Source organism: Carcharodon carcharias, chromosome 6, assembly GCF_017639515.1.
Source record: "Carcharodon carcharias isolate sCarCar2 chromosome 6, sCarCar2.pri, whole genome shotgun sequence".
Classification (NCBI taxonomy): Eukaryota; Metazoa; Chordata; class Chondrichthyes; order Lamniformes; family Lamnidae; genus Carcharodon; species Carcharodon carcharias.
Genome location: NC_054472.1, coordinates 19,793,059 through 19,819,277, shown reverse-complemented (window position 1 = coordinate 19,819,277; position 26,219 = coordinate 19,793,059).

The following is a 26,219-nucleotide window of genomic DNA, read 5'->3' as shown; positions in this document are numbered from 1 at the left end:
GCGAGGTGTGTGTGTCTGCGCTGGTGCCTGGTTGGCTGAAATGATGTGCCGCAAGTTGCACTTGTTGGCCCTCGGGTGTGGAGGGGGGGCCGCGGGGTCAAGGTGCGGGTCGCTCTGTTGGTGATACTGAAATTAACAAGGATGGTGCATCAGTTAGCGTACATTCAGTTCAACCTTTCATCCTTTTCCCGCCGCCCCCCCCCGGCCTCATAAGTAGTTCACCCTTCAAGACCCTTAAAAGAAGAACATTGGTGAGGTCCAAATGAGTCAAGACGGGCCCCAAGTACTAAATGCACATGCAGACAGGCTGGTTAGACGGCGTCATGAATGGCACATGGCTTGTAAAGAACCAGAGGGGTGGGGAGAGTGCAGAGGTGCCTGACCTGGATGCATTGTGGCCTGGATAGTTGTGGGGCTGAAGAAATATCGCAAACAGTAGCGACATTTGCCGTCGATCACAGGAGATTGAGAAGTCACATTATTGGCCTTCATTCCGTAAGGAGGGGCGTAGACCGGGTGGGCAGAAGGCAACATTTCCCCTTGGCGCAGGGATGAGTAACGTGGTGGCATTCATCTAAGTTGAGTGCCACGATGTTCACAGCTGAGCTGCTGAGGACCTTTTGGACAGAGTAATGTGGGGCGCACTGGCTGAAAGGGTGCTGGAGTTCCCAAACCCCCTCAAGTGAAATAAGTCTTTGGCTGTGCAGCAGCGATCCAATGGCATGTTAGACCATGGTGATAGTGGTCACAAATGGGATAAGGTGACTTTGGAAGATGGTGGAGACACAATTCCTCAAGGGGATGAGGGTCCCTTCTGTATGAGCCACATGTCAGAGTATCTCAGTCTGTGAATGAGTATTGTTTCAGCATTAACGATTGCAGCAACCATCAGTGGTTTGGATGACGTGCAGACAGAGTGGATGGGACTGTGGACCTCAAATACCTGCCCGCCAGACCCCCGCCTCGCCACCCCCAGCCGCCCAGGCCTCCTGACTGCTGCCCAGCTCCATGGCCTGCTCCTCGAATGGGGTGAGGTGCTGCAGGAGGGTGCACCCACCTCCAGTCCTCTGGCGCTTCTGGGCATTATGGTTACTTTTTGCCTGCAAAACAGAGAAGAGGATTTATTGGGGCTGCTCGCTCATGTAGTCTGCACGCACACTCTGCAACCCAATCATAGTGGCCCATCTGAGGCCTCTAGCAGCTCCTGTCCACACTACTGGTGATCAGTCCCCAGAAGATAGCATGGCTGGTCCCAACCCCCTCCCCCAACGGCCACCTTAGACACATTCAGTGTCCATCACTTTGAATAACACACGGGTCCTAGCGCCCCATGGAAAGGAGGATCAAATAGGTGCGGCACCGATGCCAGCAGATGGGACTTGCCCAAAAAACCTTGAGGCTCCCCTTGGACCATCTCATCACCATCAATATGACGTGTGTTGGAGTTCTGAATATGTGCCGTGTGGCCTCCCCTGCAGGTTGCCCCCAAATTACTCAAATGCAACAGAAACCAACATATGCTGCGCAGAAAGCCCTTCTTCTCCTCAACCACTAAGGCTGGTGTAAGCATGGTCAGTACCCATTTGCCCTCCCAGCATGCAACAGATGCCCTATGCAGTAACGACAGCAAGACATGGTTGGGGGGGTGGTGGCGGGTGGCAGGAGCAAAGGCTAAGGCTGCCTCAAATAGCCCAGACAGACATGGTACTCACCCGTCCGGAGCGCAGCAAATCATTGAAGCATTTTCGGCACTGTGCGCCAGTGCGTCTGACATCATCGTGAGCACTTACAGCCTCGCCCACCTCCTCCCTCGCCTGGCTGGTAACATGGGGGGGACCCTCCTCCTCCCATCCTCAGGATACAGAACATCACGTCGCTGGCCCACCTCTTCCAGGAGGACAGCAAGGCATGCTTACAAGAATCTGGGTGCACCAGTGGCCCCCCGCTGTCCTCTCCCGCAGCCTGTACCCCCCCTCCTCCTCCTCCGCCTCCTCTTCCTCCTCCTCCTCCTCCTCCTTTGCCCTCCTTGGAGCATTTCTACCTCTCTGAGTGGCCATGGCGCACTGCCTCAAGCAGGCTGCCTGGCTACTCTTTATGCAGGCTGATGTTCTCCACGGGAGTCGCTTTCCCACGGGGTGGGCCTTAATTGGCCCGCCCGGGGAAAATGGCGGCGTGGCCCGTTTCTCCAGCGGCAAGCGACCACCCGCCCCCCGCCCCCCCGCCAAGTGAGTTGGGCCCGCCTGACTGACGAATGTAAAATTCTGCCCAATGTTACAGTTAGGAGGTAGTGAAGCCATTTCACCCTATGTGCCACATTCCAAAACCTTTGATGTTGTTGATCGAGGGAGGGATATCGACCAAGACACTTTAGAGCATCCTGCTCTTCTCAAATAGTGTCATTGACATTCAATATCCCTACCTGAGCAGGCAGCCGGGTAGGGCTGAACCCTCACCTGAGAAGCAACAACTCAACAATACAATAAAATGGGGGGGAAAAAAACCCCCCCAGCCCTCAGCGTGAGACGAGCCCTTTTTCCCTTGCGATGTTTTGGGCCCACCGCGCTCCACTTGAATTTTTCTGGGCAGGCTTTTCAGGTCGTCGGGCCGGAGCGGCAGGCGGGACTGGGAGCGGCCGGGAAACGATCCTCCGCCCACGATTGGCCCTCGACCGCGATTTCACGCCAATTGACGGACAGCCGGTGTGAAAGGCATGCTGAGACTCTCAGCGCTGCCGGTGTGGGGGGGGTGGGGGGGTGGTGCGGGAGGAGGGCAGGCGCCGAAGTCAGTGCGGGCGCGGTGGGGGGGGGGGAGCACGGAATGAAAGCTCCCAGTAGGCAGAGAGCCATCTCAGGGAGCTGAAGAATTTAACATCACCAAGTAAAGATGAGGAAAGTCTGAAAAACATAATCCCCACATAGGACCCACTCGCATTCACATATACATAATAAAATTTATGTCAAAATTTTTTTAAAAATTAATGTCGGAAACCTCATCCCACCCGTGGATGAGGTTCCTCAGAAATGCAAAGGCTGTCTGGCCGATTTGCCCGTCTGCCAACTGTAACGTTGGACGGGCAGTGAAAATCCCTGTTAATTAACGAATGAATGGCCTTAACAGGCATCTTAATTGCCGACTCTTGTGTGCGCGCACCGAACGAAATATCACGCGAGTGCGCAATGACATTGGGACTTTCACACTCGAGAGTGTCGGGCGTGCGCCCACATGCCAAGCGGAAAATTCTGCCCCCTGTTTTACTTTAATTTGTGATGTATTTGCAGTCTGCTTAATGCTTTTCCCATTGGATCATAGCGCCATAGAGAATCATAGAATAGTGCAGCACAGAGGGAGGCCATTTGGCCCATCGAGCCTGCATTGTCTCCTTCAAAATACAATCCCAGATCCCTGCAATTTTTAGCCTCCAAGCCCTAGCTACTATTAAGTCGTTATCCACCACCCTATCAGGCAGCACATTCCAAATCCTAACCACTTACTGTGTTAGAAAAATGTTTTTCCTCATTCAGGACTGTTTCTGTCTACATTTTTCTCTTTCTTTATTTCTCCTGCTTTCGTTGTACCTGGACCAAAAAAATGCCATGTCATGTGCATCACCAACAAAAGAGATCCACTAACAAATAGCTTTAAGTTCTGTAAGCAAATTCTCCAACAGGTTGGTACGCGACCATACCCTGGGGGTTCATCTCATAAAACATCTTCAACGGGGATTCCACATTCAGCCGATAACATCCAAAGCAAACAGGATTCTTGGTTTTCTGAAGAGGAAGCTTTAGCATTGTGTCCCGTCCAGAAGTTGGAAGGAAAGCATATATACCTGCGTCAACCTAGCTACTTTATAAAATTATTATTTTATTTTAAAAATGGACAAAGGCTTTACCCTGACAGGCCTGACTAGCCATGACTCATACCAGAAGAATTCTAACGTTCAGAAGCCAGCAGAGACCTACCTCATTACCTTTAAAGAGGCACTAATGCCTCCTGTGACTGCAGAAAATCAAATTCCAAAGAAATACACCTACACCCTTTACGTTTCTAAGGCAGAGCTGGCCAACGGAGATGGTACATCTTCAAGGACCAAAGGGACCTTGACTCCTCTGTTAAACCTCTCAAGGCTCTAGAACCAGAAAAAATACATCCTTTGTCCAACACCCAGAAAAAGAAGTGGGAGGTATGTCACATGACCCCTTCCCCCAAGCTGCTGGAACCTATAATATTGCCATGTGGATACAGGCAACCTACCATTTTACCATCTAACAGGTAGCAGCAGAGAGAGCCTTGTCCAGGTGCATTGCCTGGCCCTCATCTACACTGTGTACTGCTGGAATATCAGAACTCCTATATTGGTGTCTATAAGACTCATTCATTTCTACGTGCCTTCTTCCATTGGTGAATTCACCATTTCTGGGAAGGCAGATCACCCTGCAATAGTTTCAGCCTGCTAACCTCTGCAGGAATACACCACTGGACTTTTGATTCTGGATTCTGGACTCATGTGAAAACAGAACTCTTATTTTTATCGTAATCTTGCCCTGTGCCCCTTTCTTTCTCGTATCCCTCTTTTATTGTATAAGTGCAAAAAAGGGGCGGATGTTGTGAAATCTCTTCCCACATTTGAGTGTGTGTAAAATAAACCAACCTTCTTATTTTACCTTATTTTGAGTTTGCTGTGGGGTTACTAACAGAGGATTGGATCTTTCCAAGCTTAAAGGTTGGGGAAACTACGCCTCCACTTATAAGGAGGGGGGAAATCAGAAATCAAAAGTGTCCTTCTGTTTATGGGCAGGTAGTGAGAGGAGAAATCCCCCTTCTGTCTGTAACAATTGCAACAAAAATGCGGGAGCTGTAGCCTAACAAACGTTTATTTGCCCAATCCTGGAGCATGCAAGTTATGTGTGCAATCCTTACATGGCAAGACGTAGAAATAAGAATGATGCAATTCAGAGATGTGGTGCACGATTCCGCACGAGTCAGCTTGGGAAATTCAGCATTGTCGCATCCTGGATCAAAGGTTTGGAATGGGAATCACTATAGCAAACGGTGGTGGGTGGGGTGTGGGGGAGGAGGTGTGGTGGAGAAAAATAAGCTGTCCATGTTCCATAAGATATGGAATGGACAGGTGGGAATTGACTGAAACAAGAACTTGGTGCCTTCCGGCAATGACAAAACACACGGTAGCCATCCACACAAACTACAAAGACCATTGGTTCCCAAGACAGAGTATCAACAATCTTTCTTCTTGAGGACAATCCTACAGTGGAACAATTACGCTGTCAAAGGAACCAGTCACAGGCCCATCACCTAAAATCTTCAAGCCCCATCTTTAGATTATTTCAATTTATAAGCTTTCCTTATCAGGACAACCATCTCAGCAGGTCATGCCTGGTTTAGCTAGCACTACTCATAGCCGGGGGGGAGGGGGTTGGGGGCTGGGGTGGGGGGTGGGGGGAGCGGACATGGGGTCAGCGGTTTAAAACAGCCAAAACTTACAACCCTTCCTGTAGAGCCACAACATTGCCATCCTGCTCCTGGCCGACTCAGGCCTGCAGTACCACTCAAATCACTCGACTGAGACTCCCAGGATCAGTCTCCCTCAGGCTATCCAAGAAATAAAGGACAAAAAGCATCCCTTAAGGGACACGGACCAGTCAAAATCAGGGGCCACCTCTTAAAATACCGGACACTTAGTTACCTGGTTTCCCCGTTGCCCATATCGCTTGATTCCCAGAGGCCAAGGATCTGCCTATCCCAGCCTTAAATGCATTCAACAGTGGAGTTTCCACAGGCCTCTGGAGTAGAGAATTCCAAAGATTCACAACCATTTGAGTTTTTTTTTTAAATTATTCATTTATGTAACGTGGGTGTCACTGGCTAGGCCAGCATTTATTACCCATCCCTAGTTGCCAGGGCGTTTAAGAGTCACATGTAGGCCAGAAGATTTCCTTCCCTAAAGGACATTAGTGAATTGACAATGATTTCACTGTCATCATTAGACTTTTAATCCCAGATTTTTATTGCCATGGAAGGATTCAAACCCAGGTCCCCGGAGCTTTACCCTGGGTCTCTGGATTACGAATCCAGCAACAGTACCACTACGCCATCACCTCCCCACAAAGTGCCTGCTTCTCAGCTCAGCCCTAAATGATCAGTCCTAATTCTGATTCTGTGTCACCATGTTTTAAATTCGCCAACCAGCAGGAACAATCTCTGAGCTTCTACCCTATCAAGCCTCCTTCAGAATCTTGCTCAGCTAGCCTCAACAGTGCACTCAACGCAACACCTGCAAAAGCAATGGGCAGAATTTGACACTGGCGGGGTTTTACAGTCCCATCGGAGTTAACGGGCTTATGAATGGCTCGTCGCATTTTGCAGCCCTGACCCTGCTGCAACAGGGCTGTAAATTTCCACCCAATCTCTCAGCTGCTACCCTACCAAGCCTCTTCGGGATCTTGCTCAGCTAGCCTCTATTTAACAGTTTGCAGTGCGCTCAGCACATTAACACCCTCTTTATGATTGGTGGATCTGCTGAGTCTCCTCCGTTTACTTGCCACCATTTCTCGCTATTTTTCCACCCTTACAAAACTGTCTCTCACAAAGGAATCACACTAAAATGACCTATTCTGTCATTTCCCTTGTGCATCTTCCATACTTTCTATTTAATGCCCAACACTACAGTACACCCCCGCTGACTGCACAGAAGTATCAACCTAAATAATATATTCCAATCTGTCGGATAGAATGAACTCATTGAACCGTACAAGTGTACAGCACAGAGAGAGAAAGAGAGGCCTCTTGGCCAGCTACACCTGGACTGTCTCTTTGCTGGGTCAATCCCAAACTAATCTCCTTGTCCACTTCTCACCACAACTCAATATCTGCCTCCACTTCAATTATTTATCCAGTTTCCCTTGAACAGATGCAATAGTGCCAACTTCAAGCAGACTCTGTGGCAAAGCATTCCACACACCAGCAATCCTCTGCATATAAAAACCACAATCTCCTAACTTAGAGACAAGAGTCTTACCAGCAGAGCCAAGTTGTCAGTTAATACACCAGTGTCAGCTGTTGCCAACAATAACTCGAACTTTACAAAATGGGTGAATTTAAGACAGGGAATGCATTCCTTGGTCTTTGTATTTGATTGGTACTTATAGGGAAATTGCAAAAAGATAGGATTTTTTTTTTAACTGGGTCGCTGTTTAAAAATAAGGGTTCGGCCATTTAAGACAGAGATGAGGAGAAATTTTTTTCCTCAGAGAAGATAGTGAGTTTTTGGAACTCTTGTCCTCAAAAGAAGCAGAGTCTTTGAATATTTTTAAGGCAGAACTAGATAGATTCTTGATAAGCAAGGGGATGAAAGGATATAGGTGGTAGGTGGGAATGTGGAGTTGAAATTACAATCAGAGCAGCCATGATCTTATTGAATGGCGGAGCAGGCTTGAGGGGCTGAGTGGCCTACTCCTGCTCTTATTTCATATGTTCGCATGAATGAATCAAGTTAAAACATAATAACTCATCTGATCTGCTTTTAGAGCAATTGATCAACAATTGTAATGCCTGTATGTCCTTGATTATCCAGTAGATACACACGCCCAACCCCAATTTGCCCCTTTGTTAACCCCTTCCTGGAATGCAGTCAACCTGGGAATTTACGGAGCAGTGACACTTCCGTTCAGGTTTTGTACACCATTTACAATAAGCTCTAGAATTACAGTGATCGAATCAAATACTTCCTTTTGATGCGGCTTGCCAGAACCTGATTGATTTAAATGTAATATTATAAAGCGGAACTGATGCATGCCAAATATAATTTCGCCCAGGAATACATGTGTAATCAGATTTTGTTCTATTAAAATCTTCATCAGTAGCATTGCGATGAGCAGTGAATAACATCAAATATTAATAAAAGGTATCCTTTGCAAGCCATGTTATCTTGTAGCAATTTAAATGCACAGTCCTCCTTTTCTAGGTTGTTTTAAACGTCTAACGTCAAACTTAAAAAATAAATTAACGTGCATTATCTTCTAGCTGAATTGCTTTTATTAATCCAGACTTCCTTTAAATTTCATTTCAGTAATCAGCTGGCTGATAGTTCACTTGTGCATCAGACTCAGAATCTTCAGATTATTGGTTAGAGGGAGTTTTTATTTTCTTTTCAATTTTGTGATGTTTATCCCACTTGAATGGTCTCCTTCTGTGCTATATAATTCTACTTCTGGATTTTATGGTCCCTCTGCTGACAGGTTTGAAGGTGGGGGGTACTCATGAAGTTCTGCGGTTAGCCTTCCCGCCCCCTACCCGCCCACTCCTGGCCTGTCTGAAATTTTATGGGGGGCGAGGGAGGCATCGGGCACGCCCTTGGACCTACTGAAGTCCTTAAGTGGCCAACTACTGGCCACTAAGGGCTCATCTCATCCCAACTGGTATTTTACCCATGGCAGGGGGAGGCCCATACCATGTGGGAAGCCTGACAGCTTTAGCTGTGTGGCCTAGTGCCAGGCAAGAGACGGGGGAAGCATCTTTTGCGAGTCTCCTGGGCCCATTGGAGGCACTCCCACCCCATGGTGATCTCGACCCTGGACTTCCCTGTGCTCCTTGGCATGGCTGGATTGCCTGCAGTCCCAGCGGTGGCCACCGGTCCCAGTTGGTGCTGCTGGGACTACAGAGCTACCAGCCATTATGAATAGCCAACAGTTCCCTAAGGTGAGGCTACCTATGAGAAGGGGTAAGAAGTCTCATCTTAAAGCAATTAATACTGCTCCTGGCGTTAAACTGCTAGGGGGCAGGCATCGGAACCGTGGTGGGCTTCCCCCTGACGTTTTAGCTGGATGGGCGGGGACCATGGTACCTCGCAAATTTCAGCCCATTGATTCTTGTTGAGTGATGGCAGATTTCCTCATGGCATCAATGTAATGTAGGAGTGGAAAAAGATCCAGCAGGGCTGTAGAATATGGTGGGCTCCAGCAAAGCTTGGCCTTCATCCTGGAGATGCAAAGTTGGCACTTCCTGTTGGGGACTGATATAGACAAAATTGCAGTCTATCCCATTCGAGATCAATGATGGAGAAAGAAGATGGGCTGATGGGATGGGCTTCCCTGCTTGAATTCCCAGGGTTCCCTTTGCTCCCAGCAATCTGGAAAATGGAAGAACAATTGACGTTCAGCTCCAAGGATGAATACATTTGGGGCCCACTGGGGACTCCAGGTGAGTGTAGTCCCCAGTATTGTTCCTTCATAAGTTTTGACATTGCCCCTCTTACAAATGGGGCCAATTACATGGAGAGAAGCAGCAGCATTTACCTACATTACAACAGTGACTTTGTTGGTAGTGTAGCTCTGTGGCATGTCCCAAGAAGCATGAAAGGCTCCATATACCTTGCAAATTCTTCCTTTCCTTTCTCCATCAGACAGGCAGGGAACCCTGTTAATCTTTAACACTCTGGGAAACCCGCCCTAAAATTTAAAATGACACTATTCCCAGGATTTGGAATGCCATAAATGGCTTTTAGAATTTCAGCGTGTGACTGCCATCGGCCTGTTTGATCATGAATGTTGGGCGTGGTGGAGAGGTGGGGACGTTGTTAGTCATCCTAGTTGAGCCTAATTCTACATTTGTGTGATATTTGCACTTTCCAGCAGGCATAGCTAGTTACAATATCGAATAGTAAATACTGGCAGATTTTGTGTGTCTTATTTCAAAAGCAGGAATGCTGAAGCTAACTGTGGTGTGGTCCTGGCTGAGGTCAGCTAGCTTGAACCTGGCACATTCTTCATCTTGTGTGGCTCTCTACCACACTACCTGGTGTATGCCCACCATGCAATGCAGTGGAGGGTGCTTAATTTGTTTGGCACTCCATTTACAACCTGTAACATTTACTCAATCCACCACAGTGGCTATTTTGTGTACCGTCTAAAATATGTACTGTCAGCCCATGACCTCGATCACCCGGAGGTACAAGGGCAGCAGACGCTTGGGAACACCACCGTCTGCAAGCTCTCCACCAAACCACACATCATCCTAACTTAGGATGACATTGCCGCTCCTTCACAGTCGCCGGGTTAAAATCCTGGAACTCCCTTCCTAATGGCACTGTGGATGTATGTACACCACATGGACTGCAGCGGTTCAAGAAGGTGGATCACCACCAGCATCTCAAGGGCAGTTAGGGAAGGACAACAAATATTGGCTCTGCCAGAGATGCCCGCATGTCATGAAAGAATTAAAAAATAGTCTTTTTCATCAAGAAAATCATTAGTTATTGATATCGAGACAACTAAGGGCAGACATTGTAAAAACCTTTTTAATGTTGTGCCAGTTCTAGGATTACTGCCACAATATCATTAGGCAGTGGGCAGAGGACACTGTTTGATATGTCATATTGGTGCCAATTTCAACATACCGGACAGATATCTAAAATTCCTATTTTTAGTGGAAGGAGCAGAGCGGGCAAGGGGGTTAATATGTAGAGTAATAAGGCAGTGTTACAATGGTGCAGCAAAATGAATACCTACTCACTATGATTATATTTTTACATTTCATTTATTTATGATCAAATAATCATTTTATGTTTTATATGCTAACATATTTGATTTATCCTTTCCAGCCCTGATTAAGAGATCAGTCTTCCAACACTGACAAAGGGATGCTCACTTAATAAACGTACACCACATGATTGCCACCATGTTAGTTAGACTAAGATAGAAAAGTGATTAAGAGAGGTCATTGTTGTGCTCATCCAAAGATCTTTAATAAGGTATGAGGAGTATTTTGTTCACTAAATAATGAACTATCATTACATGATGAAAATTCTAGTTTGCTTGTTACATTAGTTTGATGTGGCTTCATTTGGAACTTGGAGTAGTAAAACATAAAATCTCTGTCCCTTTCTGTTTCAATTCTAAAGTTTAAAAATATATAAATGTTTTAAATCTCTACAAAGTAAAGGGCATAATTCCTCAGTTAGATAATGATTTCCGATGTCTTGACATTCATTGGCATCACCATAGCTGAATTTCCTGCTGTCAATTGCCATTGGCCAAAAACTGAACAGCCTTATAAATACTGCGGTTACAGCAGCAGCTCAAAGGCGAGTAGCTCACATCCTGACTCCTCAAAACCTGTGCACCATCTGCAAGAAACAAGTCCGGAGTGTGATGGAATACTCTCCTCTTGCTTGGTTGAGTGCAGCTCCAAAAACACTCAGGAAGCTTGACACCATCCAGGCAGGTTGGGGAAGGTGAAAGCACAGTGGGAGGAACTAACTCAGTGAAACTGACAAACTGGGGAGGCTTTGATCAGCTGCACTGAAGAGCTGCAGACATGCTCAGGTGAAAGGCTACTTTGCGAACCACTTCTTCTGTCAGAAAGTGCTTTCACTGCTTGACACCTGATTTGTAATACACCTTTAAGACAAATATTGTAATCTAAGATCACATGATCTTAATATCCATTCGCAGAGTAGCACAGGCTCCCTCTATGTGGGAGTGCCTTGGGTTAGTCACTGATGAGTGAAGGCAGTGACTTCACACAAGTGAAGCACACTTGTATGGTTGCAGAGTTTAGCTTGTAAATAAACAGCTTGATGTTCTCTGTCTCTGTACTGACTTGATCACCCTGAACAAAGCATGCAGCCCGGATCCTTTAGCCCAAACAAACCTAAGGGCACTAGATCCAACAACAGATGAGTGCCAACTACTTGGAAGACACTTCACCTGAGCAGCACCTACCCATGTTCAGCAGCACTTCCCTGCTGCCAGCATTCAGAGCGGCTTGGGAGCAGCTTCTACAGCTCCACCACCCACTGCTGCTGAGGGTCCAGGGCGGGGGTGGTTTCTATTGCCACAGCTGCAGAAGGAGCAATGCCAATGGCAGAACCAATTGCCTTCTACACAGCCACATGCCCCTATGCAGGTTGAGGGATGGCCATCAAGATTTAAGTGAAAGGAGGTGAGATCCTCAACAGAGGGTCTACATGCAGAGGACCAATTATCCTGACATCGGCCTTGGAGGCTCAGACTCTCACTGCAGGTCATTGCAGACATCTGCATATTTATAATCCAAATCCCCCTTCTCACTGGACCAGTTGGGCATGCGTTTCCTATGACCGACAGGGTGTCTGTCACTGGAGGCCCGTCACCCTTGCCTCCCATAAGCCCACATTCCTGACACTTGCCAGGTTGTGTGGTCCCTTCTCCAGCAAGGAGTGAAAGCAGGAAGAGATGGCTTGTGTTCAGATGAGTGTAAGACATTTACTCATGGTGGCAGTGAGGCTGGGTGCAAGAGGGAGATAGGCTGAAGCTGAGGGTGAGTCTTGGCTGCTCAGTTGGGGATGTGAAGTGCCTGCAGGGAGAGGAATGAGTGAAGATGGGATGTGTTAACCTGAGGCATGCTGTGCAGGTAAATGCTGGGCAAGTCACAGTTTGGGGATTCCACCCTGAAAGTGCTACACAGCTTACCTTTCATCACCTCCTGAGGTCCTGGATCCTCACGGTCCATGGCAGGGGAGAGGGGGATCCCTCTGCAGGGCAGCCTTTGGCTACGCCCTCACCAAACAGGCAGGGAAGACCCTTAGGACTGTCTGGAGCACTGGCCCCTGTGGCCTGCTACTGGGTGCCTGCTTCCAGGCAGTTAAACTGGAAAAACCCAATCAGCATCCTTTCAATTGCCCTTAACAAGCCTCTTAACCTGTCCACCTCCTGGAGGCAGGTAGACCTGCTGGGCCCCAAACCTGCCTCTCCTAAATGGCTGACACCGGGATTGGGGTCAGGAAACCTGTACGCCATCCAGGACCAGTGTTTTTGGGCCTTGTTTCCTCCAGCATTCCTTGCCTTGATGGGGCCCGAAAACTCTGCTGAATGGTTTCCACGTTCCTCACGTCCAATTGCAGGAATATCTGTCTTGTTCAGGATTGGTTGATAGATAAATAAGCGGAGGGGGTCAGGAGACATCATGGTGGCAGCACTGGGTGTCACCAGCACACACGTGGAACTTGATGTCATGTCTTTGCATGGTGATGGCAAGAGGGCAGCTTGCAGATGAGAAATAGAAGACAAAAGTTAAGTTCCATGGGGCGGATTCCAGAGATAACAGGGGAGGGGTACGAAGAGAAGACATTGCAATTGATTCCTTGATGACGACTGGTTAGGTAAAAGTGAAATCAGGGGAGGCAGCCCCATTCAGGTGTACGGCAGAGAGAGGATCCATGTCAAAGCTGCAGAGCTGTGAAGGAGGAATAAAGATCGGCACGGATTTAACAACATGTTCAAAGAGCATGAAGAGGAAAAAGGGTTTAATTTAAGGAGTTTAACGATTTGAAGTGGGGACAAGAGGGGAAAATAATGCATATTAAAATTGTTAGGAAGAAACACTCTTCCCCCTATTGTAGTTTTTTACACCCTTAAGAATGACCATTCTGATCTTCTGCCAGAAGTGATGACAGTGGCTGAAAGGATCTGCCAAATTTGGGTAAATAAGTTTAATTTATTATCAGGTGTTACCATGATGTCAAGAACAGATGTCCTGATATTTGTGACTCTGACCCACTCAATGCTGTGAATCCAAAGGACATCCTGCTACATTGGGCAGAGCCAGCAGGCAGGAGGAATTCTAAAGAGTGACTGGAATGAAATGTTAAAGTGCTGAAACTTTGGTTTACAATCCTAAAGCATTTAACCCGAGTTTCCTGCTTCTCCTCAGCGCTTTTTAGTGGCGCAGAGGTGTGAGGTGGCTGGCTCATGAAACCCTCCCAGAATCTTTTGAAACTGAGCTGGCCCGCGTGCCAGAGCAGCTAAGGACCTCTTTCAGGCCACAACTGGAAAGGCAGCCTGGCCTTGAATTTGATGGGCTGATGAGACAGTCACTGTTCTAAAGGACAGGATTATCATAACAGTATATACCCTACAGGTCATTCTGTCATCATAAAACATTATTAATCCCTCATGCTTACCCTGTCATAAGAGGGGAATGGCTACTGATTAGAGAGAAAGTTGCCCAAATAGTATCTTTCAGATCATTGAAGTCCTGAGAGATGGTTGCCTGGATTTAGTCACTTGGAATCTGGAAGAGACAATTTTCTTAACCAAGAAATCTGTAACAGGAGTCACAGCTTCCAGCCAAAAGATACAGCTGTTCTTCAGTTCCTCTGGTTGCAGAGGCTGGGAGGGAAGCTTCTGTTACAAGTCATTCTTGAGTTGTTCCAAAGTTGACAGCAGTGTTGTGCAGACATCTGTCACGGTGCTGTGGATGCAACTAATGGACTAAGCATGAGGCCAATAAATTGCACACTCGCCATTCCACTTTCAGTACAGGATATAACATGAGGGCTAATAATGATGTATATTGACAGATTATATGTGCGCCAGTTGAAATCAAGTGACATGGGAAGATAGCAAGCTGCATCTGCCACCTGTCATCTGATCTCTGTGTCCCTAGTTCCTTGTCTTATATGTCTACTCTATATTCCTTCCTTCTTGTATAAGGTGGGATGCTGAAGTTGAAGTAGTAGGGGTGGATGGTTCAATACCTCTGACTATGCCCAACTCATAGTTATGGGCTACTTTCTCCTTTAAGGAAAAGTCTCTCTCTTTTGCCATCGCAGTGAATGCAACCCAGATATGAGTATGCATTCCTTAATGGGAATGATAACAGGACCATTAGCTGAGCAGCTATATGCTATATAAGGCTTTTACTGTGTCCCTTCACCTTACACACATGTGCAGGAATGAATTGTGAATGGTAGTGTAGTTTCTTTTAAAATTAATTCTCTGGATGTCAGGAAGGCTGGCGTTTATTATCCGTCCCTCGTAGCTCCTTGACAAAGTCATGGTGAGCCTTCTCCTTGAACCACTGCAGTCTGTGTGATGAAGGTTCTCCCACAATGATGCATCTACTGTATATTGCTGGTAAGTTTTAGATAGTGAAATTGTGACCACTGAGTCACAGGAGAAGAATGGGGTAGGGGTGAACAATGAAAGAATATCAGGCAGATCAGACTGATCAACAGACTGTCTGTGCCCATAATGGTGACTTGACATCACTTTGTCAGCCGATTAGTGTATGTGAAGTCTTCACCTTTGAAAGTATGTTGTGGTGGCCAGCCAATGTTACGAATATATTTGAAGGCTTTACTTCCCATAATTCAGGATTGGGATGCTTCTGGAGATCAATTCTATCCTGCCTTTCTATACATGCCAAACCATAAGGGTGTTCATCAGCGATCAAGATGAGTATGAGGGAAAGAGATTTTATTTTTTTGTCAAAGACTGGCATTCAGCACAATGTTTGAAGTGGAGATTTAATATAACTACATATAGTGCGTTTTGTACTTCAACATCAAAGACATCTGCAGCAATATACAGTGCACCAGTCCTGTTTGACCTTGTGTAAGATGCTAGCAAGTACTTGAGCATTGTAGAGGAAAGGTACAGGGTAAGAGAACCCTGTGATTCATTTGCTGTGGACACCCTAAAGCCAACACTGAAGACGTGCTCAGATATAACTAAGAGGGCTTCACTTGCTGCTGAATGAACAAGGTGCTGCATTTCCACCACTGGCTCAGTTGAGTGAGGGCAAACCCCTACACTTTGAAGGTATGCTCCCAGCACCATGACTGTAGGTGAGTTTACACGGATATATCCTTACGCTAGTAGTTAATTTCTTGTTGGGGCCCTGTTCCCATTTTGAATGTGACGATGCCCAAAGGACATCATTTTAGTCCAGACTTACCATGTATGGCAAATTATTAAAACCCTGTAAGATTCTGAAATTACCCTATAAAATTTAATCACATCCTAGAAAGCACACAAATCCTATAAAAGCTACCTGCTGCTATCCTGTGGGATACATTTTGAAAAACCTACAAGGACCCTGTGGCTGCTGTGGAAATTTTGAGTGTAATATTTGCAGAATGTTTCAGCAAAGTCCATTCATTTTGTTTGCCATATCCTTGTTTTTGTTTTAATGAAATGAGAATTTTTACATTCAGCCCAGATCATATTGCATTCATTTACACTTGGAAAAAGACAATCGGAAACAGGATATCAAAAAAGATATGGCTCCGACCAGCGGAGAGTTTTCCCCCTGATTCCCATTGACTCCAGTTTTGCTAGGGCTCTTTGATACCACACTCGGTCAAAAGCAGCCTTGATGTCAAGGGCAGTCACTCTCACCTCACCTCGGGAGTTCAGCTTTTTAGTCCATGTTTGAACCAAGGTTGTAATGAGGTCAGGAGCTGATTGTTTTTCTTTTGCCTTAATGAATTTCAATATCTACTTTCATTTTGACTAATATACAATGACTTTACTCTGGACAAAACATGTTTTAAGCGATGTTTGAAGTGGAAATTTAATATAGCTGCACAGAATTCATCAGACTTAAGGCAGTAGTGGCTAACTGTATTTGAAATCACAGTTATTCAAAGCTCCTTCTTTATAATAAATTATGAAAGACAACCTGGGAAGGTCTAATATACTGTGAATCATTAATGTGAGCTAGAATATTCTCAAAGGCAAAATAAACTTTTCATTCTTTGCAGACTGCCTTTTGTGGAGTAATGGAAGGAAGGAAGACAAAGCAGTAATCAATTGAGATGTATCTATTATTGAAGATGCCGACACTGATCATTATGTATAGGGATGCAGTAAGCTGGCCTGAGAAATAGATACATTCACTTGATTGATTCACTTGACTGTGGCCAAAATGTGATAGCAACTGCGAATGCATTTTCTCTCAGAATATATTTTTTTTCTACATAAATTGGTTACTTACAGATGCTACAAAGTTTATTATGGCAAAATTAATTTACTATGATATATCAGTAACGTATTAGGCATAAACTTTCTGGTGTGGGGTAACTCACAGTGATGCTATGAATGTAAGTAAAGGGTTAATGGGCTGGCTACGAACTCAGAACAGTGTTTATAATGTGGAAACTGGATGGGTGCAACACTTGCCCAATTGACTGATACTCGTTAACTGCCATGGCACTGCTGAGTTGAAAAGAACAACTTTATTTGAATAGAACTGTTAAATCACAGCAAACTGATTGATTTCAGTGGAGGCTGATTGAAACCAGGCAGGTAGTCACAGCGAGACTAAGTCAATGGAAGACAACTTGGAAATACACTAACCAACTAACAGCTAATCTTGAGCCCAACAAACCAATTTGCATCTGAAGAGGATTGTGCATGAGATCTTTCAAAAACTGTATTCTATATGTAAAACCCTTGAAAAAGTCCCACAAAGCAATGCTCAAGAAGCAAGACAGAAGATGTGTATTGATAGGATCCTAGTGGACCAGTCAGGAAGGTCACAGTCAAAGATCATTGCTCAGTGACCTACAGTCATCTCAGATTGACCACCCGAGGGGTAACTGTAACAGTTAATTGTAACTGTTTTGTTTGAAACTCTCAATAAAGGTTTTGGATTTGGTTTAAGATTGGGTCAATCATAATTCTCAATCTCCGAACTTAAGATAGAATTAAAATCACTCAAGTTAGTTAGACTTCTTTACTGCATACTCTTCAGCTCAAGTTTAAGAACAAAACAGAGGGAAGACTGAGAAGGAGGGTGAATGGAGTGAGTGGATGAATTAGAGTCAAATCGGAAATAAAAGGCGCTCAACACTAGTGGGCATTGTCATGGGTGGGACAGGAAAATTTGTTGAAAGTTAAAAAAGCGGTTAAAAGTCAACAGCTCTCCAAATTTTCCTGTTCCGCCCATGATAATGCTCACCTGTGTTGGGGCCAGAAAATCCTGGCCAAAGAGAGGGAACAAAAGAGTGGATTCAGGAAAAATGAGAATAAAGAGACAACAACAAAAAGAACCAACATTTTAAAATTTCTAAAGAACAATTCAGTACCAAAAGGAATGAAACCCCAGGGTTAAAATTGCTCCTCTTCTGGGCCAAAGAGTTTGCTTGTAAGTCATGAACAATTTTTCACAATGTTAAAAGGGTACTTATTAATTATCAGACTTTACTCTCTTGGGTCGTTCAATGGGAAATTAATATGCAGATCCTGCAAGTTCTTAAAAATAATAGGGAGGCTAAAGGGTGAAATGCTGTGTGTACCCAGTAAACAGTGGAGTGGGGTAAATTGACTAGAAACTTCTGAAGATTCACAACTCACGGTGTGTCTCATCAGCGGCCCTGATTTGCTGGCCAATTTGCACAATAATAATGGCATACATTTTTAACAAGCTGTAATTTCCAGCAAGACCTAGCTAATTGTCTTATTCAGGCTGCCCTAATGCTTCAGCAGCTTGTTCCAATGTTAGAAACATCAAGCAAACCAGTAAAGTGGCAGATTTGATTCCCTTGTCTGCATGGAGTTAGCTGATCTCAGCTGGGACAATGGTACCAGGCCTGTGTGCCCCTGGGTTAGAGGGGGTAAGGTGCTGATTTTCCTGAGTTTTGTTCATTTGAAAAGAAAATTGGATGGGGCGGCGGGGGGGTTGGGGGGGGGGGGGGGGGGGGGGGGGGGGGGGGGAATTTCTGCTAAATCGCTATCTTTCATTACTGCCAAGATCAATTTCACCCCCTACATCTTTACAAAGAAGCATTCAAAACTTGTTGCTCATATTTGTCAAATACTGCAATACAATAACGTGGCTTCGTGTAAGCAGTTACAATACACTCCCCAGTGGCTCAGTGAGTAAGTGCACAATCTGGTCCTATGCTGTACTGAACAGGAAGGTCTTGGGGCATTGCAGTAACTTCAACAGCTCTGACCTAGGGACGGGAAAGACCCACTCAGTCCTGCTGTCGATTGCTAATGAATGACTCTGGCCATGAACAAGTGTATAGAAGTGGTTTTGGGAAGGGGTGGTGAGAACCAGAGGTGGCTCAGCTTTAGCCTTCCACAGTTCAATAGTTTGCCAGCACTCAATGTGTGACCTCACACGTGAAGGACAGGCAAGGGATTTGTTGGTACCTGTGGAACCACAGCTCCAGAAGGGAGTTAATTCTTTCATATAAAAGGCAGCACTGTGTCATCTTTGGAATGGCAACAAAATAAACTGTGAACTTTGCAATATTCAAAACACAGTATAAATCTGCAATAAAATGCAAGTGGGTGATGGTCAGACATGTGCATACTTGTGTGGTTTGGATTAGGCATTTCAAATGATGATGGTAATGGAAATTCATAGGAACAAGCTTAAAGGATGTCTATTTTTATTTACCATGCTATTGCTATCCCATGTATTGCCAAGAAGAAAAAATAATAATTTTGCAGTAGTGTTGGCCTTTTACTGGAAGGTGGGAAAGAGGAGAGGAATTGGATAAAATATTTTGTTATCTTACTTACTGGTTGTCTCCTAGAGGGATAACTTTCATTTGTTTTATAGATGATCAAAGGCAACTTCTGAAAGGCATGTTATTGGATATTGGGGACACATTATACACAAGATGTAATAACTTGATGTACCGGGCAGGTTTCTTTTTAGAAACAGTAAATTTTATTTACAGAGCTGATGAAGAAGCTACATGCTTGAACCAAGTCCACGACGAGAAAGCTCCGCCCCTAAGATTACCCACGTTTAGGGCTGATTCATCCGCACAGTCACGTGATCCCCAAAACAGTATGAAAGGTTTTACTTACAATCACTACACATGGCTTAATATTTGACTTCTAATATACCCAGGAAGCTGAAATACAATACTTTGTAGGAGTATTCCACTGCAATGTACATCTTGAAATAGTCTGCAGTTTTTTGCTAGTTGTTGGAGGTGAAAGACCCATTTGGTGGCATTCTTCAGGTTGTACTGAATGCCTGAAACAAAGTGGTTTCATTTTTGGAGCCTGAGCCTTTCCTCACTTTCAATTCACCTAAGTTAGGTGTTAGTTATCTAAAGCAGTAAGAGAATGGGAAGGGTGTAGAGGAATCTAGAGCTTCTTCATGCTTCGCAATGTACAGGTTTGGAGTCAGCCTTCAAAAGAGTCAGATGCTTGAAGGTAGTGTTGTTCCCCAATTGACACCGCTATATATTAATTGACTGTCTAAAAACATGTTCGCCTGGATTTTCTGATTGTGACCTCAAAGGTAATCCATTGCAATGAATAGGCTACAGTCTACATTGTAGATTACATTGATGGGGAAGGCTTAGGCTATTAAGTTGCGTAATCCAACAAGCAGGATACCATCCAAATTAAATGTACCTCTGACCAGTTCCAACTAGCTTTGTCCTGCCACCCTTACAAAATCTAAGATTTTAATACTAACGGACAATCCTGGCTTTTTCAGTTACGAGTCCCAATTTGGGACTATGTCCAGGGAAACACCTTGAGAGAAAATTTGGAGCACATTTTTGATAGTGCTCATGCTAAAATGTGCATTCAGGTGTGGTGCCTGTGTTTGTTGGCAATAGCTGAGCAGGTGTTGCCTTTCCCATGGTCCTAAACTAACACACGACAGTTAAACTTTCACTGACACTGAGTTAATTGAATATCTTCCCTCGTCAAGCAGTGCTTGAAAGATTCCTTCAAAGTTTTTAAAGTTGTGGTGGTGGTTCAGTAGGAAATTTTGGTGTTTATTTCCTAAAAGAAACAATCGTCAATAACTTTTCTGAATTTCCTCTGAAATCATTTTCTCTCCTTGGAGAGCGATACCAGAAATTAAAGAAGGGTTAAATTCTGAGGCTCGTGTTCCCTTGAGTATAGAAGTTTTAGGGTTAATCTGATTGGGGTATTTAAGATAATTAAAGGATTTGGTAAGATAGCAAGAGAGAAACTATTTCTTCTGGTGGAGGAGCCTAGGACGAGTCGAAATCTTAAAATTAGAGCTAACTCATTCGGCTGATATCACTTCTTCACACAAAGGGCTTTGGAAACCTGAAACTCTCTCCATCAAAAAGCAGTTGAGGTCAATTGAAAATTTCAAAACTGATGGGTTTTTGTTAGGCAGGAGTATTGCGGGTGATGAAGGCAAGACAGATAGATGAAGTTCAGATAAAAATCAGCCATGATCTAATTGAATAGTGAAACAGGCTCAAGGGGGCTGAATGGCTGCTTCCTGCTCCTTATAAGCTCCAAGAGTGGAGATTCTGTGTGCTCATATTTCTATGAACTGTACATTACTGTCCAAATCTATTGAACTACTCTTCCCATGTCAATTATAAAAACTGAAAATGACTTATAAGCTGTCGAAAAGAATCAATAACAACCGTCTGGTTTTACATGCTGGCTAAAAATGGTTCTCAAACATCATTAGACGAGTGGACAGGTTGGTTTCAATACTTGATGTGAAGCTCACTCAGTTCTTAGACGTGTGATCAGTCACAAAGTCAAATTCAGGAGATTATGGGCAGAATTTTTCGCTCAGCATGCAGGTGCGCATTCGACACTCCCGAGTGTAAAATAGCATGTGATGATGTCAGGAGAGCGTCCCGATGTCATCGCGCACTCGCACGATATTTCATGCGCGAGAGTCGACAGTGCGCCTGCCAATAATTATGAAGCCTATTAAGGCCGTTGATATATTAATTAATGTGATTTTTCACTGCCCGCCCAATGTTATGGTTGGTGGTCGGGTGAATTGGCTAGGTGGCCTTTGGATTTTTGAGGAAACCTCATCCAAGGGCGGGACGAGATTTCCGATATTAATTTTTAAAAGTAAAAATGTTTGGGCAGAATTTTTATAATCTGCATGTTTAGGTGAGTGAGTCCAACGTGTGGACATTTTTTTTTCTCAATTTGAAACCTTTATTTCATGGATTCAAATTCTTCAGTTCCCTGAGGGCAGCTGTCTGCCTCCCGGGTGCTTTCACTGCGCGCTCTCCCGTGCCCACGCTGACTTCAATGCTCGCCCTCCTCCCGCCACCCCCACCACGTCCCCCCCCCCCCCCCCCCCCCCCCCCCCCCCCCACCCCACCCCGGCAGCGCTGAGCCTTTCACCGCGCGTTTTGCGCTGGCTGGCCAAAGTCATGATCAGGGGCTGATCGCTGATGGTGGGCCGCTCCCAGGCCCACCCACTGCGCCCGTCCAACCACCTCAAAATTCAACCCAATGAAAACTACCCAAGGAGTACGTTACTCCTTAATCACAGCGGGAACAATACAAATTTGGAACAAAGTATCATTTAGTAGATTAGAATATACGTTTGAGGAAGTCAGGCTTGAACTGCACAGTGTTCTGTTCATTGTGCTGTGCCCATATTGTGACGGAGTGATAATCAAGCCTTGGCAAACAGCCACGAGGCTTACCTTTAGTGTTCAAAAGTTGTGTTTGGAGAAAAGAGGCCTCTTCAGCCTTGAAAGGAAGCAACTGAGAAAGCACCTCATGGATGTATATGGTACAGAGAAGATTAATCTGGAGCACTACTTCAAATCAAACAACAATCGGTGCAGATCTACTCTATGTGGACAGCACCCGGTGTTTGGAACAGACCTTGTGGAGGTACAAGAATTCTGACATTTCTTTGAAGCCTTACCACGTGTCTGACAGCACTGGCAGCCCGAGTTTGATAACACGACTGGCCTGCATGTTTGCCCAGCTTTCCCTGATCTGTAACCAGTACTGGAGCTCCACGTTCATGCTTTTCTATCTTCCGACTCTCTCCTTGGAGATTAATGTGAAGTAGTTAAAGGATTTGATTAAACAGTTGTTGGGTGGCCTTCAGAATCACCCCCACTGTGGCATGTCATGCTATAAATAAATGAAAGGCTTGCATTTATAAAGCACCTTTTCATAACCTCAGGATGTCCCACATACAGCTAATGAGGTGCTTTTGAAGTGTAATCACTGTTGTAATGTAGGAAAAGTGAAAGCCAATTGCCAAACAAGCTCCCACAAACAGCAATGTGATAAATGACCAGGTACAAGAGAAAATGCCACAGTGTATTATGGCTGAAAAATGTTCCAAGCTGTTTTTAAAATTTCCACTTTGACTGAGATGATTGAAGTTCATTCTGTGAGCAATTCGCCAGTCAAAGGTAGCCATTTAACTTTTAGCCTCTTAATGCTGGTGCATAGAATTGCAGGAACGCAGACGTTCCTTGCACCTAGTGTTCTAAGGGAGCAAATAATGATCTATTGCTATACACGTGCCCACATTTGGGTGGATGATTTACTTGCCTCATTTCTCCTCCCTGTGGAAAATTCCAGAAGTGGTGTGGGGCTAACTACTCAGTGAAACTTGGTCCCACAGAGTGCTAAATGTTAAAAATGATAATGAATAGGAATCTGTATTTTGCAAAGTGGAGGGACATACTGTTCATTGTATGATGCAAGTCATTCTACCCGCTGCTGACAAGGGAGGAGCAGAGACTTCTTAACCATGACGTTTTGATCATTGAAGGTGTCCTTTTGCATTTTAGGAATTTGTCTGGCCCATCATAACTTTTGGTCTTCACTTTTTGAGGGCTAACTGCTGCCTTTTTTATTTTGCCCACTGCGCTGCCCTGTTTTTCAGCATGAAGTGGCAGGGGGTTAGGGGGGAGCGATGGCGGCGGGAATGCAACTTACCTGAGGCCCATTCGGTTTGGTTCTCAAGTGGGTCTTGCAATATGCAAGTCCTGACAACTGAAACAGGTGGGAGCCTTGTTAAGATATTTCAAATTAAAAGCAGGTGCCTGCAAGAACACGTAGCGCCTTCATCGCCATGTGATCCAAATCTTGGAACTCAACAGTGTTGTGGGGGCACCTTCTCCACGTGGACTGCAGCGGTTCCAGAAGCTGGCACACCACCACCAGGGGACACAGGGATGGATGATAAATGCTACCCTTGCTACTACATCATAAGACTGAAATGATAAAGGTTGGGGTCCTGCACAATGCGTAGGATCCCAAAACAATTTGGACCTTTCAACTGGGCAGAAGGTCTGCCTTGCATGGAACATATACTTCATGCTTTGAGCATTGATTGGCCTAAACAACGATCTTTAACAAGGCTGCTCCCAGAATCATCACAGGTAAATTAGATTTGTAAATGAGTCTGATGGGCCGTGTCCCTGTCTGAAAATCAATTGCCACCTGACCTTTAGGATTTAGATGGCTCAGCTCCCATTTATGTCACCTTTTGGCTAGATGTCTCTCAGCACTCATTTTGTGATGGCAGTTCATCAATGAGCTAAAGCAAACTCTTAAACCTTCCTCTGTCATCCTCCCGCTTTCCACCAACAACGGAAGTTATCTGATAGAAGTTGCAGCTTTAAGCGTGCATCACCCGGAGGCCCATATGTACCAGCTTTGAGGTAGTTTTCTCCAGCGGGGATGTTTAATTCTGTGTATGTGATCCAGCCAAATTGTGTCATGCCTGGTAATGAAAAATGATGAACTGGGAGGCTGGCAGCTAAGATGTGTCAATGTATGTGGAACATAAACCTGAACAAACTGGACACTGTTCTGCAGTGACAAAGAGGGTGGATGCGGTAAATCACTGAAGACCAGGAATTCATTGCTTTTTATCTGTCTACCATCACTAGCCCATGTAATGAAATTTTTGCAGCTGTGATGAAGTCGCCCTTACAGCCTGGTGTTTTTTTTTTCCCTCCCCACTGGAGTTCATTTCCTCTAGCAATACAGAAAGGCGCTGTGACGTTTTCACCAAGATCCCTTGGCATTCTCTGCAGATAAAGGGCCTGAAGTCGGCCTTCTCCCTGCCCCTCCCCACGAGCTCCCTGAAGAGTTTCTGCACGTGAAATCCTGTCCCACAAATTGACCCATCCCGAAGCCTGTGCCTGTTTTTAACAAGTTGTAATCTCTTTCCCCTTCCTCGTCAGGGGTTATTTTTAATGGCCATCCCTGAAGATCACTGCAATGTCACGGCAGCTCTTAACTATTTGCATTATTTCTAGACAATGACAGCACTGGAATCGGCTGCTGATTCATTTCAGGGCACTTAACCTGTGAATTTTATCTAATTCAGCTCCAGACAAGCCATATTAAAATTCAAAGTGCTAGTATTCTGTCACCTTGCCTATTCTTCATCTGCCGGAAGCTGTCAGCAGCAGTAAAATTAGTATTGTCTGGGAGCTTCATTTTACCCTGTACATTCAGCAGCTTTTCTTAACTGATCTTTAATCTAACTTTCATTGTTTTCATTTTATTTTTGTTATGTGCTGAGTGCAGCTCTGATCAATTGGACTGTCTTCTTCCATTTTTTAAAATTAAATGTATCCCGGCCTTCCAACAGGTGAGTGCCCTTCAAAAGTCTGAAGTTAGGCGCAGGAAGAGGTGATTCAGCCCCTCAAGCCTGTTTGGCCATTGTGTTGTACCACTGGTTAAGAGTGATGGTCCGGTGGATTTTACAGCGGTGAAAGCAGAGGAGTTACGACCTCATAAGGCAACCTCTGGCTGGTGCCAGGTGGAGGGATCCTCCAGAAAAATCGTTTGTGTTCTTGTAGTAACTTAGGGTATAACTTCTCCTGCTGTCTATCGAGGGTCGCGTGATGTTCTGGGAGGCTCCGACTAATGAGCCCTAAGACAAGAGTCCCGATCGAGCATGAAAAGCTCTCTATAATAACGTTTATCTGTTTTTTGTTGAAACCTGTCCACTCCATCAAGTCATTACAGTTCCCTTCAAACACACGTGAGGAAGACAATGGGAAATGACCTCATGCTTCCCTTTTCCCTGGGCAGATATGATCAGTGCAAATAATTTTCAACAAGACAGAAGTGTGAATGGGGTTGGCACCACTCATACCAATACCTCACTCAGTACGGATGCCCATGAATGTGGGCCTGGACAACAATAAAGGCCAGCTTAACCAGGACTCCAACTACAAGGTCATTCCTATGATTGGAGCATTTGGGATACCATGGTCCCCTATGCCACTCTGCATGGCACTTAGTCAATGACGATTGGATCATAGCTGATCTGTTTGTCTACTCCATTTTATCTGCCTTTACTCCATATTTCTTGATACCCTACCTAGACTGGGTGTTTATTCATCATAAGTGGGATTTTATGACTGAAAATCCTGTAGGGGTTGGGGTCCCTGTGGGCCACCCTGTAACTGGGTGCCATGTATTTAGGATAGGTTTATAAATTAAGGCTTAAGGACATTTATTTATTGAAAACTGCTTCACTTCAAGTAATGTCCACTGGTGACTTGAGCACAAGGCATTGAGCTGCAAGGTGAAGACAATCGCAGTCAACATGTTGTGAGGACAAAATAAAATCATGCATAAAAAAACCTCCATTGCTAACAGAGCTTATTATTTAATGGTGAAAAGTTTATCATCCATCTTTAACATGGCAAACAAAGTACA